Source organism: Mauremys mutica, chromosome 2 (assembly GCF_020497125.1).
Source record: "Mauremys mutica isolate MM-2020 ecotype Southern chromosome 2, ASM2049712v1, whole genome shotgun sequence".
Lineage (NCBI taxonomy): Eukaryota > Metazoa > Chordata > Testudines > Geoemydidae > Mauremys > Mauremys mutica.
Window position 1 is genome coordinate 51,261,372 of NC_059073.1, and position 17,134 is coordinate 51,278,505.

The 17,134-nt window shown below is 52.9% G+C and overlaps 8 non-coding genes across 8 annotated transcripts; 5 read left to right on the forward strand and 3 right to left on the reverse strand.

Annotated features, from left to right (window-relative positions):
* Positions 1–8,177: 8,177 nt before the first annotated feature.
* On the reverse strand, positions 8,178–8,250 carry TRNAT-UGU. Its single transcript has one exon. It is a non-coding gene; the product is annotated as a tRNA-Thr (tRNA).
* A 139-nt stretch (positions 8,251–8,389) lies between these two features.
* On the forward strand, positions 8,390–8,472 carry TRNAL-UAA. The gene has a single exon. It is a non-coding gene; the product is annotated as a tRNA-Leu (tRNA).
* Positions 8,473–10,438: 1,966 nt separating this feature from the next.
* TRNAL-CAA lies at positions 10,439–10,521 on the forward strand. Its single transcript has one exon. It is a non-coding gene; the product is annotated as a tRNA-Leu (tRNA).
* Positions 10,522–11,881: 1,360 nt separating this feature from the next.
* Positions 11,882–11,954, reverse strand: TRNAT-UGU. Its single transcript has one exon. It is a non-coding gene; the product is annotated as a tRNA-Thr (tRNA).
* Positions 11,955–12,093: 139 nt separating this feature from the next.
* On the forward strand, positions 12,094–12,176 carry TRNAL-UAA. The gene has a single exon. It is a non-coding gene; the product is annotated as a tRNA-Leu (tRNA).
* A 1,964-nt stretch (positions 12,177–14,140) lies between these two features.
* TRNAL-CAA lies at positions 14,141–14,223 on the forward strand. The gene has a single exon. It is a non-coding gene; the product is annotated as a tRNA-Leu (tRNA).
* A 1,360-nt stretch (positions 14,224–15,583) lies between these two features.
* Positions 15,584–15,656, reverse strand: TRNAT-UGU. Its single transcript has one exon. It is a non-coding gene; the product is annotated as a tRNA-Thr (tRNA).
* Positions 15,657–15,795: 139 nt separating this feature from the next.
* On the forward strand, positions 15,796–15,878 carry TRNAL-UAA. Its single transcript has one exon. It is a non-coding gene; the product is annotated as a tRNA-Leu (tRNA).
* The last annotated feature ends 1,256 nt before the right edge of the window (positions 15,879–17,134 follow it).

Below are 17,134 nucleotides of genomic sequence, written 5' to 3' on the forward strand. Positions count from 1 at the left end.
GGCCCCTGTTGCTGCTCCCCTTTGACCCAGTGGTACACAAATTCAGGCTGCTGCTGCTTCTCTTTAACAAAACCCTCTGGCATCCTGCCCGCCTGTGCCCCCTCCCCAAAATTAACAAGTACCTAAGAAAAGCCAAGTGCCTTGCAATGGTTTCGGTCACAGAGACCCCCTGGGGACTGTCACCGGAGGTGCCGAAACTACCTCTGAGCCTGTTTCCCCTGCCAGCTTGGGACCCCAGAAGCCTGTCTTGTCGAGCCAGACACGCTACTCTGCTGCAACACAGACCCGAGGTCCGAACCACGCCCCCAAAGCTGCAGACTTTAACCAAACCTGCTCAGCCGGTTTCCTGTCTCCAGCACCCAGACACCCAGCTCCCCGTGGGATCCAAACCCCCAATCAATCTGTTTTACTCGGTCGAAAGCTTATGCAGGGTAAACTCACAGGGGGTCCGCCCTCTCTAATACCGATAGAGAGATATGCGCAGCTGTTTGCTCCCCCGCCTATCAATCACTTACTCTGGGTTTAATAATAAAGAAAAGTGACGTTATTAAGTATAAAAAGTAGGATTTAAGTGGTTTCAAGTAATAACAGACAGAGCAAAGTAAGTTACCGAGCAAAATAAAACAAAACATGCAAGTCTAAGCCTAATACATTTAAGAAACTGAATCCAGGTAAATCTCACCCTCAGAGATGTTCCAATAAGCTTCTTTCGCAGACAAGACTCCTTCTTAGTCTGGGCCCAATCCTTTCCCCTGCTACAGTTCTTGTTAGTTCCAGCTCAGGTGGTCACAAGGGGTTTTCTCATGACTGCCGCCCCCTTTGTTCTCTTCCACCCCCTTTTCTATCTTTGTGTCAGGAGTCTACCCTCACTTGAAACTGGGCGGTTTCAAAGTGAGGACCCGCATGTCTTCCCCCACCCCAAAATCCTAGGGTAGGTCTCCCCTTCGGCTGCCACCACCCGGTCAATTCCGTGGGCCGGGACACCCCTGTTTCCCCCCTTGGGAACACAGATCAATTCACAGAGGAGGAACCTTCCCCCTCCCCCCTCTCTCCAGCCTGCTCTGGAGACAGAGGTGCCTGGATTCAAACGCCTTGAATCTCACACACACAGGGAAGCAGCCCACTTCCCCCTCCCCTTCCCCTGAATTTCCCCAAGGGAAGGAATTAACCAAGTCCAAAGAAAAGAAAAGAATTTATTAAGAGAACAAAAGAAAATATAGAATCTCTATGAATCCAAGCTGGGCACTCATAGGGTATAACCTTGCTAAGTTCTGGAGAGAATCCTCTCTCTTTCTCAGTACAACCAGTACAAGCAGAATTAAGAATAATCAATGACAAACACACAGAATTGCAAACATAGGATTATTAGATAAGGACACAAAGTATCTTTCTAATACTCACTATCTTGACTAGAAGAAATTAGTTCAGAAAGGAGGAACTTGTAGGGACTTGATTAACTCGTCTGGTCTCTTGAACTCCAAACGGCCAAAAAACAAGACCCCCCCCAAACAGAGGGAAAAGTTCCCTCCTAGGAGTTTCAAATTCTCTTCCCTGATTGGTCCTCAGGTCAGATGCCCACCAGGTACTATGCTTTAACCCTTTACTAACTATTCATGACACGCCCCCCAAATCGTCACAGTGGGATCCACTGGCGGCGATTTCCTCCTAGAACTGTAAAACAACCAGAGTAAGAAAACACATGCACTATTACATCGACTACTAAGCATGAAAACATATTAAGAACAGTTTTTAGCCACTTGATTCTGGGAAACTTTCACGAGAGAGTGCATCAGCAACTTTGTTGGAAGCTCCTGAAATGTGTTGAATGTCAAAGTCAAAGTCTTGGAGAGCTAAGCTCCAGCGGAGAAGTTTCTTGTTGTTTCCCTTGTTGGTGTGAAGCCACTTTAGCGCAGCATGGTCAGTTTGTAGCTGGAACTGCCGGCCCCAAACGTATGGGCGTAGCTTTTCCAAGGCATACACAATGGCGTAACATTCTTTTTCACTGATGGACCAGTGGCTTTCCCTCTCAGACAGTTTCTTGCTGAGAAACACGACAGGATGGAAGTTGTGATCCGGTCCTTCCTGCATTAGTACCGCTCCTACCCCACGTTCAGATGCATCGGTGGTAACTAGGAAGGGTTTGTCAAAGTCTGGGGCCCTTAATACAGGGTCCGACATGAGCATTGCCTTAAGCTGGGTAAAGGCTTTCTGACACTCATCAGTCCACTTAACTGCATTTGGCTGGGTTTTCCTGGTCAGATCAGTTAGTGGGGCAGCGATTTGGCTGTAGTGTGGTACAAATCGCCTGTAATATCCGGCCAAACCTAAGAAGGATTGGACCTGTTTCTTTGACCTTGGGACAGGCCACTGTTGGATAGCCTCCACCTTGGCCTGTAGGGGGTTGATGGTTCCTTGACCCACCTGGTGTCCTAGGTAAGTCACTCTGTTGTGGCCTATTTGACACTTTTTGGCCTTAACAGTTAGTCCTGCCTGCCTGATGCGCTCTAAAACCATTTTCAAATGTTCTAGGTGTTCGGGCCATGAATCAGAAAAAATGGCCACATCATCGAGGTATGCAACTGCACAGTCTTCCAATCCTGCTAGTAGACCATCCACCAGCCTTTGGAAGGTGGCAGGTGCATTCCGCAGTCCGAACGGAAGCACAGTAAACTCATACACCCCTGCATGGGTGATGAAGGCAGATTTTTCCCTGGCGGGTTCATCTAGTGGTACCTGCCAGTATCCCTTGGTTAAATCAATGGTAGAGATGAACTGGGCACGTCCCAACTTTTCCAATAGCTCATCAGTGCGTGGCATTGGATAGTTGTCTGGACGAGTTACAGCATTTAGCTTACGGTAGTCCACACAAAAGCGTATTTCCCCATCTGGTTTGGGAACCAGAACCACTGGAGATGCCCATGTACTGGTAGAAGGGCGGATGATACCCATCTCCAACATGTTGTCAATCTCCTGTTTAATAGCAACTTTGGCATGAGGTGACACCCGGTAGGGTGGTGTTCTAATCGGGTGAGCATTACCTGTGTCAATGGAGTGGTAGGTTTGCTCAGTCCGTCCTGGGATGGCTGAGAACAAGGGGTCGAAGTCAGTGCACAGTCCCTTGATCTGTTGCCGCTGTAGACGTTGTAGGGTTGTGGAGAGGGTCACCTCTTCCACACCACCATTTCTTTTACCTTCGTAGTAGACACCTTCAGGCCACTCGGTGTCATCTCCTTCCTGAACTGTAAAGTGACAGACCTGTAATTCTCTGGGATAAAAGGGCTTTAGAGAGTTAACATGAAACACTTTAGGCTTTAAAGAGGAATCAGGGAATGTTATGAGGTAGTTAACAGCTCCCAGGCGCTCCTGGACCATGTATGGTCCTTCCCAGGACGCCTCCATCTTATGGGCCTGTTGCGCCTTCAAGACCATGACCTGGTCTCCTACCTTGAAGGACCGCTCCTTGGCATGTCGATCATACCAGACCTTTTGCTCCGCTTGAGCATCTCTTAAGTTCTCTCGAGCAAGGGCCCAAGAGTCTCGGAGGGTGTTTTGAAGGTTGCTTACAAAGTCCAGAATGTTAGTCCCTGGAGGAGGTGTAAACCCCTCCCATTGCTGCTTTACCAGCTGTAATGGCCCCTTAACCTCATGGCCATACACCAGCTCGAATGGTGAGAATCCTAAACTCGGATGTGGAACAGCCCTGTAGGCAAACAGCAACTGTTGTAACACTAGATCCCAATTATTGGAGTGTTCATTGACGAATTTGCGGATCATGGCCCCCAAAGTTCCATTGAACCTTTCCACTAGGCCATTAGTTTGGTGATGGTACGGGTGGCAACCAAGTGATGCACCCCATGAGTTTCCCACAGGTCTTTCATGGTCCCTGATAGGAAATTTGTTCCCGAATCTGTAAGAATTTCAGAGGGCCAACCCACCCTGGTAAAAATGTCAGTTAAGGCCTGGCACACAGTGTTAGCCCTGGTGTTGCCTAGAGCTACTGCTTCCGGCCATCTGGTAGCAAAGTCCACAAAAGTCAGTATGTACTGTTTTCCTCTGGGGGTCTTTTTTGGGAAAGGACCCATAATATCCACAGCTACTCGCTGAAATGGGACCTCCATTATGGGGAGTGGTTGGAGAGGGGCCTTGACCTGGTCTTGAGGTTTTCCTACCTTTTGGCATACCTCACAAGACCGGACATACTTGACAACGTCCTTGCCCATCCCCTCCCAGTCAAAGGACCTTCCCAACCTGTCTTTGCTTCGTTTCACCCCAGAATGGCCACTAGGGTGATCATGGGCTAAGCTTAAGAGCTTTTCCCGGTACTTGGTCGGAACGAGCAACCGTTTTTGAGGATGCCAGCCCTCCTGGTGTCCACCAGAAAGAAATTCCTTGTATAACAGTCCTTTCTCCACAACGAACCGGGATCGGGTAGTAGAGCTGAGAGGCGGTGGGTTGCTGCGTGCCGCCGCCCATGCTTTCTTGAGGCTGTCATCGGCTTCCTGCTCTGCTTGGAACTGTTCCCTTGAGGCGGGAGACACCAGTTCCTCTGGGAGCGATGTAGGTGATGAGGTTGTTTCCGTTGACTGTGAACCGCTCTCCGCTGGTGCACAAGGCGTCATTTCAGGCTCCGGCTGAGCCTCTTGGGTAGGGTTGTCTGCTGGTTTTTCCAGTTCAGGCCCGTTGTCGCCCTCTGGCGGTGGAGTTGTAATAGCTGGCGCCGGTGCTGGCGCTGGGTGCCCTTCCAGTTCCGGTTCTGGGACTGGATGAACTATGGCTGCTGTCGGTGTTGGCCTGGGATCCGGTTCCACCACCTCTGTCTGGGACTCTGGTAACACAGACGGGGTCCCGGTGGATGGCTCAGGAACAGGGATGGGTCCGGCAGCTCGTCTGGCTTGGCTGCGTGTAACCACTCCCTCTGTTTTTTGCTGTTCAATGTGTCGGGCCAAGTCGTTCCCCAGTAGCATGGGAATCGGATGGTTGTCATAGACAGCAAAAGTCCACTTCCCTGACCAGCCCTTGTACTGGACAGGTAAACGCACTGTAGGTAATGTTACAGGTTTTGACATGAAGGGTCGAATTGTCACTTTGGTTTTCTGGTTGATGAATTTGGGGTCCACGAAGGTTCGGTGGATAGCTGACACATGTGCTGCAGTGTCTCTCCATGCGATGATCTCCTTTTCGTCCACTCTCAAAGTTTCCCTATGTTCTAAGGGTATTTGAGATACATCTATGTCCGGCTTTCCTTGGTGTGAAGGTGCAAGGAGTTGCACTCGGTTTAGGTTCTTTGGGCATTTGGCTTTGATATGCCCCAATTCATTGCATTGAAAACATCGCCCAGTTGATGGGTCACCGGTTTGTGTTGGTCTACTGGAGACTGGTGAGGTAGAAGGAAAGGTAGAGTCTGACTGTCCGTGGGTTGTAGGTGTGGGTTTGATTGGTCCGCGACGGTAGGGTTTAGTGTCGGTGTGTACCCTGTTGGATTCGCTCCCCTTGGCAGTAGCTTTCGTGTTGTCTACCGATGCCATCCATCTGGCTCCAATCTCTCCTGCCTCAGTGAGAGTTTTTGGTTTACCATCTTGGATGTAGCGTCTAATGTTCTCAGGAACACCATCTAGGAACTGTTCCATCAATATCAGGAGGTGTAGGTCGTCTAGCTCCTTAACCTTGGATCCTGATATCCAGGAGAAATAGTGTTTTTCCAGGTAAGCAGCGTGCTCTGGAAATGACATCTCTGGTTTCCATTTCTGGGCTCTGAAACGCTGACGGGCGTGATCAGGGGTGATGCCCATTCTGAGTCTGGCCTTGGTTAGGAACAGTGGAAAGTCGTCCATCAGGTCTCTAGGCATTTCAGCTGCCACCAGGGATAATTGTCCGCTGAGCTGTGACCTCAGCTCCAGCATGTATTGATCTTTAGGAAGATGGTATCCAATACAGGCCCTCTCAAAGTTTTCTAAAAAGGCCTCAACATCATCCCCGGCCCTGTAGGCGGGAAATTTTCTCCGAGAAGGTTGATCAGTAGGTTGAAGAGGGATTGGATTGGGTGGAGTTTGCTGTTTAGCTTTTTCTAATTCCAAAGCCTGTGTCTGGATTCGTAGCTCTAACTCTTTGGTTTCCCGGTCAGCCTCTTTGGCTGCCATGGCCCTCCTGTGTTCTGCCTCTTTGGCTTTTTGGGTAGCTTCTAGTTTTTCCATCTCTCTCTGATGGGCAGCTTCCTCCTTCTCTTTTTGTGCCTGTAGGATTTTTAAATTTACTTGAGCAATTTCCAGTTCGGTCTTTGAGTCAGTCATGTCTGTGCCTTCAGGTGCTGGTCACACCCCTCTGCAGTCAGTGAACCGTATGTGTTGCTTGACAGTCCCTACCCCTGCCTATGATAACTTGAGTAAAGAAAGAGAAATCAATCCTTTGTATAGCAAATTGTGGTTTGTGTAATGTTACTGGTTTGTACTGAGAAAGAGGGAAAGAGTTAAAAAAAAAAATTCTCTGTCTCCCTCTGCTCTGAGTTGCTGTACTCAGCAGCCCAGCTGAAAGGCTGCTGCTAACAATACCCCTGAGAAAAATCTGGTCTATTCCTTAGGGATTTGTGTTCTCCTGTCTTCTAATCCTTTCAAAAGACACAGGGAGAAAAAAAAACCTGGCTGGAGGGTTTCTCTCTGCAACCCCCAAACCTGCTTTTCCTGTTGGATGGGAATGTACTTTGGCGAGCACTTCCCCCCACCTCAGGAATCCTGAGTGGTACCTTGTATCACAATGGACGCCAGTACCTCTCCACCGGAGGCTTTGTAACAGAAAGCCCTGCAAAAAACTGAAAATACTTGTAACCCTGAAACTGTCTCAGAGTGCCTCTGGTAGAAAAGCCTTGCCTCTCTCTCTGGGTCCGAAACACCACTGCCACCATGTCAGGAGTCTACCCTCACTTGAAACTGGGCGGTTTCAAAGTGAGGACCCGCATGTCTTCCCCCACCCCAAAATCCTAGGGTAGGTCTCCCCTTCGGCTGCCACCACCCGGTCAATTCCGTGGGCCGGGACACCCCTGTTTCCCCCCTTGGGAACACAGATCAATTCACAGAGGAGGAACCTTCCCCCTCCCCCCTCTCTCCAGCCTGCTCTGGAGACAGAGGTGCCTGGATTCAAACGCCTTGAATCTCACACACACAGGGAAGCAGCCCACTTCCCCCTCCCCTTCCCCTGAATTTCCCCAAGGGAAGGAATTAACCAAGTCCAAAGAAAAGAAAAGAATTTATTAAGAGAACAAAAGAAAATATAGAATCTCTATGAATCCAAGCTGGGCACTCATAGGGTATAACCTTGCTAAGTTCTGGAGAGAATCCTCTCTCTTTCTCAGTACAACCAGTACAAGCAGAATTAAGAATAATCAATGACAAACACACAGAATTGCAAACATAGGATTATTAGATAAGGACACAAAGTATCTTTCTAATACTCACTATCTTGACTAGAAGAAATTAGTTCAGAAAGGAGGAACTTGTAGGGACTTGATTAACTCGTCTGGTCTCTTGAACTCCAAACGGCCAAAAAACAAGACCCCCCCAAACAGAGGGAAAAGTTCCCTCCTAGGAGTTTCAAATTCTCTTCCCTGATTGGTCCTCAGGTCAGATGCCCACCAGGTACTATGCTTTAACCCTTTACTAACTATTCATGACACTTTGGCACAAGGCGGGAATCCTTTGTCTCTCTCGCCGGGTTTCCACCCTTCCTTCTAAATGGAAAAGCACCAGGTTTAAGATGGATTCCGGGATCATGTGACATGTTCACATGTCCTGTGAGACTTCATCACTCATTGGCTGGCACCCACGTATGCAGGAAGGCTTACAAGTAAACAGAGCCATTTACAACCAGTTGTCCTGGCCAATGGGAGCCATCAAGATTCTAAAGCACCATTAATGGCCCTCACTTTGCCTAATGACACTAGGACTTGGGAGTAATACTTCATATTTCTGGCTTCAGATACAAGAATGATAGATTCATACAAAGAAGATGAACACGCTCAGTAGCTTATAAGCTTTGTAATGCTACCTTCCAAGAGACCTTTTGCATGAAGCATATTTTGGTTACCTTATAGTTCCACTCATAAGCATATTTCCATAACCATGTGGAGTGCAAGGTCACACAGCTCACCACTAGGGGGGGACATCAGGCCCAGCCCAAAAGTGCTACCCAGGCCCCAGTGAGAGTTGAACTCATGATCCCTGGTTTACAAGACCAGTGCTCTAACCCCTGAGCTATAGAGCCAGGCCCCATGCTGTCTGCCTTCATCCACCAGGCCTACCTAAGTGATGCTGCGCCTGCCATGGTCACGCGCTCAAGGCAGCGGGCGCATTGACGACCTCTCAAGAAGTCCTTCTTCCGCTGGGCCAGGCCTTGGGCGCTCGCCAGAATGGCCGAGAGGTTAAGGCGTTGGATTTAAGTTCCAATGGACATGTGTCCGCGTGGGTTCGATCCCCACTTCTGGCAGGGTGCTGCTCTCCCCACCTGGGACCTCTGAGGGGCTGTCTTTTAATCCCCTGCTATAAGGGAAGCTCCCTCCAACTACTCACCGCTGGACAAGGCGAACGAGTCTGAAAATCTGCCCCTGCAGCCATGCTCCAGCAAGATTTAAACTCACCAACCCTGGTTTACGAAGCCAGTGCCCTAAACCCTGAGCTACGGAGCCAGGCCCAGCTCCACCCAGCTCGGCGAAACTGCACCTGCCAGGATCGTCTTGGGGAATGGATGCCAGCCCAAAGAGAGCTGGATCCTCGGAGACGTCCCAACGTCTTTCTGTTTCCATGCGAGAGCCTTCGGGGAGCCCCGCGGTGTCCGAGCAGTGAAGGCGGTGGGCTCGCGCTCCACTAGGCACGTGTCCGCGTGGCTCGGAATCTCACTGCGGCCAGCGTGCTGCTCTGTGAGCTCTAGCTGCGTGCCGTTTCTCCTTTTGGCTCTCGCGCCCCGCAGAAGTGCAAGCGGTCTGCCAGGAGCCTGTGGCATGACCTAACGCATCAGATGGTGGCCGCAGAGTCTGGGCCGGTGTGGAATCGCCCAGAGTCAGAGGGCCGCAGGACGTCCAAGGCTTTTCTCCTGGAGTGGAGAAGCTTCTCCTCGCTGCTGGCCAGGGCGGCCGAGCGATTACGGTCTTGACCTCCACAGCCTAGAGGCCTGTCCGTCTACCCATTTGAATCCCCATTGCTTCTGGCTGGCCTTTGCTGCTTCCTTTTGACTAGTTGGTAGAAACCTTCAAGCAGCTGCTGCTTCCCTTTAACCTGCCCACCTCCTGCTTCTCCCCCCGCCCACCAACACACCAAACCGAAAACCCACCATCAAGCAAAGCCACCGTCACTCCATCTCGCCCCAGAAGATGCTGATTTTACTCCTGGGAGAGTTCTGCGCCACTGCGCATGCGCAGAATTTAGGTTCCCTGCAGATGTCTTTACTTCCCCGCAGAAGAATGACTTAGTGACGGGGAAGCAAAGGGAAGCCAGAAGAGCGGTCATGCGACCCTCCCCATCAGTAGGTTTCGGGTGTCCAGGGCAGCTGGCAGAGAGGTGAATCACAGTGGTGGAGGGGGCGGGACTCGGGAAGACCCGGCTGGTGGATCCTACCCTGCGCTGGGCTCAGCTGCTAGTCCTGGCTGGGCTGGGGAGGACGGGACTTCCGATGGGCGTGAGCTTATCTAAAGCCTTCGTAGAAGACCTGGCTCAGGGTTTTGTGCGTAGCAGAGCAGCGGCCTCGCTGCCACGAATGGAAAGTGGGCCCTTGACCCAAGACTCTCTCCCTTTCCCCAACAGCTCTGCTCCGGGCGGCCCTTCAGCGGGATGCCCAAGGTACCCTCAGCGCAGGGCTGAGGTTGGGAGAACCGGGCCCATGCCGTCCAATGGGTTGACCTGGTGGCCCCAATTCTTTCCAGCCGGGCTGCCTCCCAAAGCGGGCGCCAGTGGGGATGCTGCTCCCTGCCAAGAGAAGCCATGGCGGAAGGCTTAATAGTCGAGCTGCGGGAGACCAAGAGAGGCTCGGTAGTCGGCCTCTGGAGGCTAACTTGTGGCCCTTGGAGCTGCAGGGCCCGGGACCCCATCCTCCCAACTAGTGGGTCATAGGCAGTCCCCCAAGCCTGGAACGCTGCTGTGAGCACAGGAGCCGGAGCACTCTTCCACAGGACCAGCGGCACTCGACGTCTTTGCTTTGGATTTGGAGATTTTGCCCAAATTCTGACCCGGGGGGGGGGTGGGGGAGTGGAAGGGGGACAGTTTCACCTCCCCTGGACTCCAAGCCGCCGGCCGGGCACTCCGCAGCTAGCCAAGCGCACCCAGAGAGACAACTTCCTAAGCAAGCGTAGCATTTTCGGAACCCTGTTGAGACGCAGCTAGCTGGGTAGTTCTCCAAAGCAAGAGCGCCGGGCACGCCCAAGCCTTTTTGGGTGTAGCGGTCGGGCCAGGGCTACCCGCTCACCAGAATGGCCGAGTGGTTAAGGCGTTGGACTCAAGTTCCAATGGGCGTGAGCCTGCGTGGGTTCGACTCCCACTTCTGGTAGGCCCCTGTTGCTGCTCCCCTTTGACCCAGTGGTACACAAATTCAGGCTGCTGCTGCTTCTCTTTAACAAAACCCTCTGGCATCCTGCCCGCCTGTGCCCCCTCCCCAAAATTAACAAGTACCTAAGAAAAGCCAAGTGCCTTGCAATGGTTTCGGTCACAGAGACCCCCTGGGGACTGTCACCGGAGGTGCCGAAACTACCTCTGAGCCTGTTTCCCCTGCCAGCTTGGGACCCCAGAAGCCTGTCTTGTCGAGCCAGACACGCTACTCTGCTGCAACACAGACCCGAGGTCCGAACCACGCCCCCAAAGCTGCAGACTTTAACCAAACCTGCTCAGACGGTTTCCTGTCTCCAGCACCCAGACACCCAGCTCCCCGTGGGATCCAAACCCCCAATCAATCTGTTTTACTCGGTCGAAAGCTTATGCAGGGTAAACTCACAGGGGGTCCGCCCTCTCTAATACCGATAGAGAGATATGCGCAGCTGTTTGCTCCCCCGCCTATCAATCACTTACTCTGGGTTTAATAATAAAGAAAAGTGACGTTATTAAGTATAAAAAGTAGGATTTAAGTGGTTTCAAGTAATAACAGACAGAGCAAAGTAAGTTACCGAGCAAAATAAAACAAAACACGCAAGTCTAAGCCTAATACATTTAAGAAACTGAATCCAGGTAAATCTCACCCTCAGAGATGTTCCAATAAGCTTCTTTCGCAGACAAGACTCCTTCTTAGTCTGGGCCCAATCCTTTCCCCTGCTACAGTTCTTGTTAGTTCCAGCTCAGGTGGTCACAAGGGGTTTTCTCATGACTGCCGCCCCCTTTGTTCTCTTCCACCCCCTTTTCTATCTTTGGCACAAGGCGGGAATCCTTTGTCTCTCTCGCCGGGTTTCCACCCTTCCTTCTAAATGGAAAAGCACCAGGTTTAAGATGGATTCCGGGATCATGTGACATGTTCACATGTCCTGTGAGACTTCATCACTCATTGGCTGGCACCCACGTATGCAGGAAGGCTTACAAGTAAACAGAGCCGTTTACAACCAGTTGTCCTGGCCAATGGGAGCCATCAAGATTCTAAAGCACCATTAATGGCCCTCACTTTGCCTAATGACACTAGGACTTGGGAGTAAGACTTCATATTTCTGGCTTCAGATACAAGAATGATAGATTCATACAAAGAAGATGAACACGCTCAGTAGCTTATAAGCTTTGTAATGCTACCTTCCAAGAGACCTTTTGCATGAAGCATATTTTGGTTACCTTATAGTCCCACTCATAAGCATATTTCCATAACCATGTGGAGTGCAAGGTCACACAGCTCACCACTAGGGGGGGACATCAGGCCCAGCCCAAAAGTGCTACCCAGGCCCCAGTGAGAGTTGAACTCACGACCCCTGGTTTACAAGACCAGTGCTCTAACCCCTGAGCTATGGAGCCAGGCCCCATGCTGTCTGCCTTCACCCACCAGGCCTACCTAAGTGATGCTGCGCCTGCCATGGTCACGCGCTCAAGGCAGCGGGCGCATTGACGACCTCTCAAGAAGTCCTTCTTCCGCTGGGCCAGGCCTTGGGCGCTCGCCAGAATGGCCGAGAGGTTAAGGCGTTGGATTTAAGTTCCAATGGACATGTGTCCGCGTGGGTTCGATCCCCACTTCTGGCAGGGTGCTGCTCTCCCCACCTGGGACCTCTGAGGGGCTGTCTTTTAATCCCCTGCTATAAGGGAAGCTCCCTCCAACTACTCACCGCTGGACAAGGCGAACGAGTCTGAAAATCTGCCCCTGCAGCCATGCTCCAGCAAGATTTAAACTCACCAACCCTGGTTTACGAAGCCAGTGCCCTAAACCCTGAGCTACGGAGCCAGGCCCAGCTCCACCCAGCTCGGCGAAACTGCACCTGCCAGGATCGTCTTGGGGAATGGATGCCAGCCCAAAGAGAGCTGGATCCTCGGAGACGTCCCAACGTCTTTCTGTTTCCATGCGAGAGCCTTCGGGGAGCCCCGCGGTGTCCGAGCAGTGAAGGCGGTGGGCTCGCGCTCCACTAGGCACGTGTCCGCGTGGCTCGGAATCTCACTGCGGCCAGCGTGCTGCTCTGTGAGCTCTAGCTGCGTGCCGTTTCTCCTTTTGGCTCTCGCGCCCCGCAGAAGTGCAAGCGGTCTGCCAGGAGCCTGTGGCATGACCTAACGCATCAGATGGTGGCCGCAGAGTCTGGGCCGGTGTGGAATCGCCCAGAGTCAGAGGGCCGCAGGACGTCCAAGGCTTTTCTCCTGGAGTGGAGAAGCTTCTCCTCGCTGCTGGCCAGGGCGGCCGAGCGATTACGGTCTTGACCTCCACAGCCTAGAGGCCTGTCCGTCTACCCATTTGAATCCCCATTGCTTCTGGCTGGCCTTTGCTGCTTCCTTTTGACTAGTTGGTAGAAACCTTCAAGCAGCTGCTGCTTCCCTTTAACCTGCCCACCTCCTGCTTCTCCCCCCGCCCACCAACACACCAAACCGAAAACCCACCATCAAGCAAAGCCACCGTCACTCCATCTCGCCCCAGAAGATGCTGATTTTACTCCTGGGAGAGTTCTGCGCCACTGCGCATGCGCAGAATTTAGGTTCCCTGCAGATGTCTTTACTTCCCCGCAGAAGAATGACTTAGTGACGGGGAAGCAAAGGGAAGCCAGAAGAGCGGTCATGCGACCCTCCCCATCAGTAGGTTTCGGGTGTCCAGGGCAGCTGGCAGAGAGGTGAATCACAGTGGTGGAGGGGGCGGGACTCGGGAAGACCCGGCTGGTGGATCCTACCCTGCGCTGGGCTCAGCTGCTAGTCCTGGCTGGGCTGGGGAGGACGGGACTTCCGATGGGCGTGAGCTTATCTAAAGCCTTCGTAGAAGACCTGGCTCAGGGTTTTGTGCGTAGCAGAGCAGCGGCCTCGCTGCCACGAATGGAAAGTGGGCCCTTGACCCAAGACTCTCTCCCTTTCCCCAACAGCTCTGCTCCGGGCGGCCCTTCAGCGGGATGCCCAAGGTACCCTCAGCGCAGGGCTGAGGTTGGGAGAACCGGGCCCATGCCGTCCAATGGGTTGACCTGGTGGCCCCAATTCTTTCCAGCCGGGCTGCCTCCCAAAGCGGGCGCCAGTGGGGATGCTGCTCCCTGCCAAGAGAAGCCATGGCGGAAGGCTTAATAGTCGAGCTGCGGGAGACCAAGAGAGGCTCGGTAGTCGGCCTCTGGAGGCTAACTTGTGGCCCTTGGAGCTGCAGGGCCCGGGACCCCATCCTCCCAACTAGTGGGTCATAGGCAGTCCCCCAAGCCTGGAACGCTGCTGTGAGCACAGGAGCCGGAGCACTCTTCCACAGGACCAGCGGCACTCGACGTCTTTGCTTTGGATTTGGAGATTTTGCCCAAATTCTGACCCGGGGGGGGTGGGGGAGTGGAAGGGGGACAGTTTCACCTCCCCTGGACTCCAAGCCGCCGGCCGGGCACTCCGCAGCTAGCCAAGCGCACCCAGAGAGACAACTTCCTAAGCAAGCGTAGCATTTTCGGAACCCTGTTGAGACGCAGCTAGCTGGGTAGTTCTCCAAAGCAAGAGCGCCGGGCACGCCCAAGCCTTTTTGGGTGTAGCGGTCGGGCCAGGGCTACCCGCTCACCAGAATGGCCGAGTGGTTAAGGCGTTGGACTCAAGTTCCAATGGGCGTGAGCCTGCGTGGGTTCGACTCCCACTTCTGGTAGGCCCCTGTTGCTGCTCCCCTTTGACCCAGTGGTACACAAATTCAGGCTGCTGCTGCTTCTCTTTAACAAAACCCTCTGGCATCCTGCCCGCCTGTGCCCCCTCCCCAAAATTAACAAGTACCTAAGAAAAGCCAAGTGCCTTGCAATGGTTTCGGTCACAGAGACCCCCTGGGGACTGTCACCGGAGGTGCCGAAACTACCTCTGAGCCTGTTTCCCCTGCCAGCTTGGGACCCCAGAAGCCTGTCTTGTCGAGCCAGACACGCTACTCTGCTGCAACACAGACCCGAGGTCCGAACCACGCCCCCAAAGCTGCAGACTTTAACCAAACCTGCTCAGACGGTTTCCTGTCTCCAGCACCCAGACACCCAGCTCCCCGTGGGATCCAAACCCCCAATCAATCTGTTTTACTCGGTCGAAAGCTTATGCAGGGTAAACTCACAGGGGGTCCGCCCTCTCTAATACCGATAGAGAGATATGCGCAGCTGTTTGCTCCCCCGCCTATCAATCACTTACTCTGGGTTTAATAATAAAGAAAAGTGACGTTATTAAGTATAAAAAGTAGGATTTAAGTGGTTTCAAGTAATAACAGACAGAGCAAAGTAAGTTACCGAGCAAAATAAAACAAAACACGCAAGTCTAAGCCTAATACATTTAAGAAACTGAATCCAGGTAAATCTCACCCTCAGAGATGTTCCAATAAGCTTCTTTCGCAGACAAGACTCCTTCTTAGTCTGGGCCCAATCCTTTCCCCTGCTACAGTTCTTGTTAGTTCCAGCTCAGGTGGTCACAAGGGGTTTTCTCATGACTGCCGCCCCCTTTGTTCTCTTCCACCCCCTTTTCTATCTTTGGCACAAGGCGGGAATCCTTTGTCTCTCTCGCCGGGTTTCCACCCTTCCTTCTAAATGGAAAAGCACCAGGTTTAAGATGGATTCCGGGATCATGTGACATGTTCACATGTCCTGTGAGACTTCATCACTCATTGGCTGGCACCCACGTATGCAGGAAGGCTTACAAGTAAACAGAGCCGTTTACAACCAGTTGTCCTGGCCAATGGGAGCCATCAAGATTCTAAAGCACCATTAATGGCCCTCACTTTGCCTAATGACACTAGGACTTGGGAGTAAGACTTCATATTTCTGGCTTCAGATACAAGAATGATAGATTCATACAAAGAAGATGAACACGCTCAGTAGCTTATAAGCTTTGTAATGCTACCTTCCAAGAGACCTTTTGCATGAAGCATATTTTGGTTACCTTATAGTCCCACTCATAAGCATATTTCCATAACCATGTGGATTGCAAGGTCACACAGCTCACCACTAGGGGGGGACATCAGGCCCAGCCCAAAAGTGCTACCCAGGCCCCAGTGAGAGTTGAACTCACGACCCCTGGTTTACAAGACCAGTGCTCTAACCCCTGAGCTATGGAGCCAGGCCCCATGCTGTCTGCCTTCACCCACCAGGCCTACCTAAGTGATGCTGCGCCTGCCATGGTCACGCGCTCAAGGCAGCGGGCGCATTGACGACCTCTCAAGAAGTCCTTCTTCCGCTGGGCCAGGCCTTGGGCGCTCGCCAGAATGGCCGAGAGGTTAAGGCGTTGGATTTAAGTTCCAATGGACATGTGTCCGCGTGGGTTCGATCCCCACTTCTGGCAGGGTGCTGCTCTCCCCACCTGGGACCTCTGAGGGGCTGTCTTTTAATCCCCTGCTATAAGGGAAGCTCCCTCCAACTACTCACCGCTGGACAAGGCGAACGAGTCTGAAAATCTGCCCCTGCAGCCATGCTCCAGCAAGATTTAAACTCACCAACCCTGGTTTACGAAGCCAGTGCCCTAAACCCTGAGCTACGGAGCCAGGCCCAGCTCCACCCAGCTCGGCGAAACTGCACCTGCCAGGATCGTCTTGGGGAATGGATGCCAGCCCAAAGAGAGCTGGATCCTCGGAGACGTCCCAACGTCTTTCTGTTTCCATGCGAGAGCCTTCGGGGAGCCCCGCGGTGTCCGAGCAGTGAAGGCGGTGGGCTCGCGCTCCACTAGGCACGTGTCCGCGTGGCTCGGAATCTCACTGCGGCCAGCGTGCTGCTCTGTGAGCTCTAGCTGCGTGCCGTTTCTCCTTTTGGCTCTCGCGCCCCGCAGAAGTGCAAGCGGTCTGCCAGGAGCCTGTGGCATGACCTAACGCATCAGATGGTGGCCGCAGAGTCTGGGCCGGTGTGGAATCGCCCAGAGTCAGAGGGCCGCAGGACGTCCAAGGCTTTTCTCCTGGAGTGGAGAAGCTTCTCCTCGCTGCTGGCCAGGGCGGCCGAGCGATTACGGTCTTGACCTCCACAGCCTAGAGGCCTGTCCGTCTACCCATTTGAATCCCCATTGCTTCTGGCTGGCCTTTGCTGCTTCCTTTTGACTAGTTGGTAGAAACCTTCAAGCAGCTGCTGCTTCCCTTTAACCTGCCCACCTCCTGCTTCTCCCCCCGCCCACCAACACACCAAACCGAAAACCCACCATCAAGCAAAGCCACCGTCACTCCATCTCGCCCCAGAAGATGCTGATTTTACTCCTGGGAGAGTTCTGCGCCACTGCGCATGCGCAGAATTTAGGTTCCCTGCAGATGTCTTTACTTCCCCGCAGAAGAATGACTTAGTGACGGGGAAGCAAAGGGAAGCCAGAAGAGCGGTCATGCGACCCTCCCCATCAGTAGGTTTCGGGTGTCCAGGGCAGCTGGCAGAGAGGTGAATCACAGTGGTGGAGGGGGCGGGACTCGGGAAGACCCGGCTGGTGGATCCTACCCTGCGCTGGGCTCAGCTGCTAGTCCTGGCTGGGCTGGGGAGGACGGGACTTCCGATGGGCGTGAGCTTATCTAAAGCCTTCGTAGAAGACCTGGCTCAGGGTTTTGTGCGTAGCAGAGCAGCGGCCTCGCT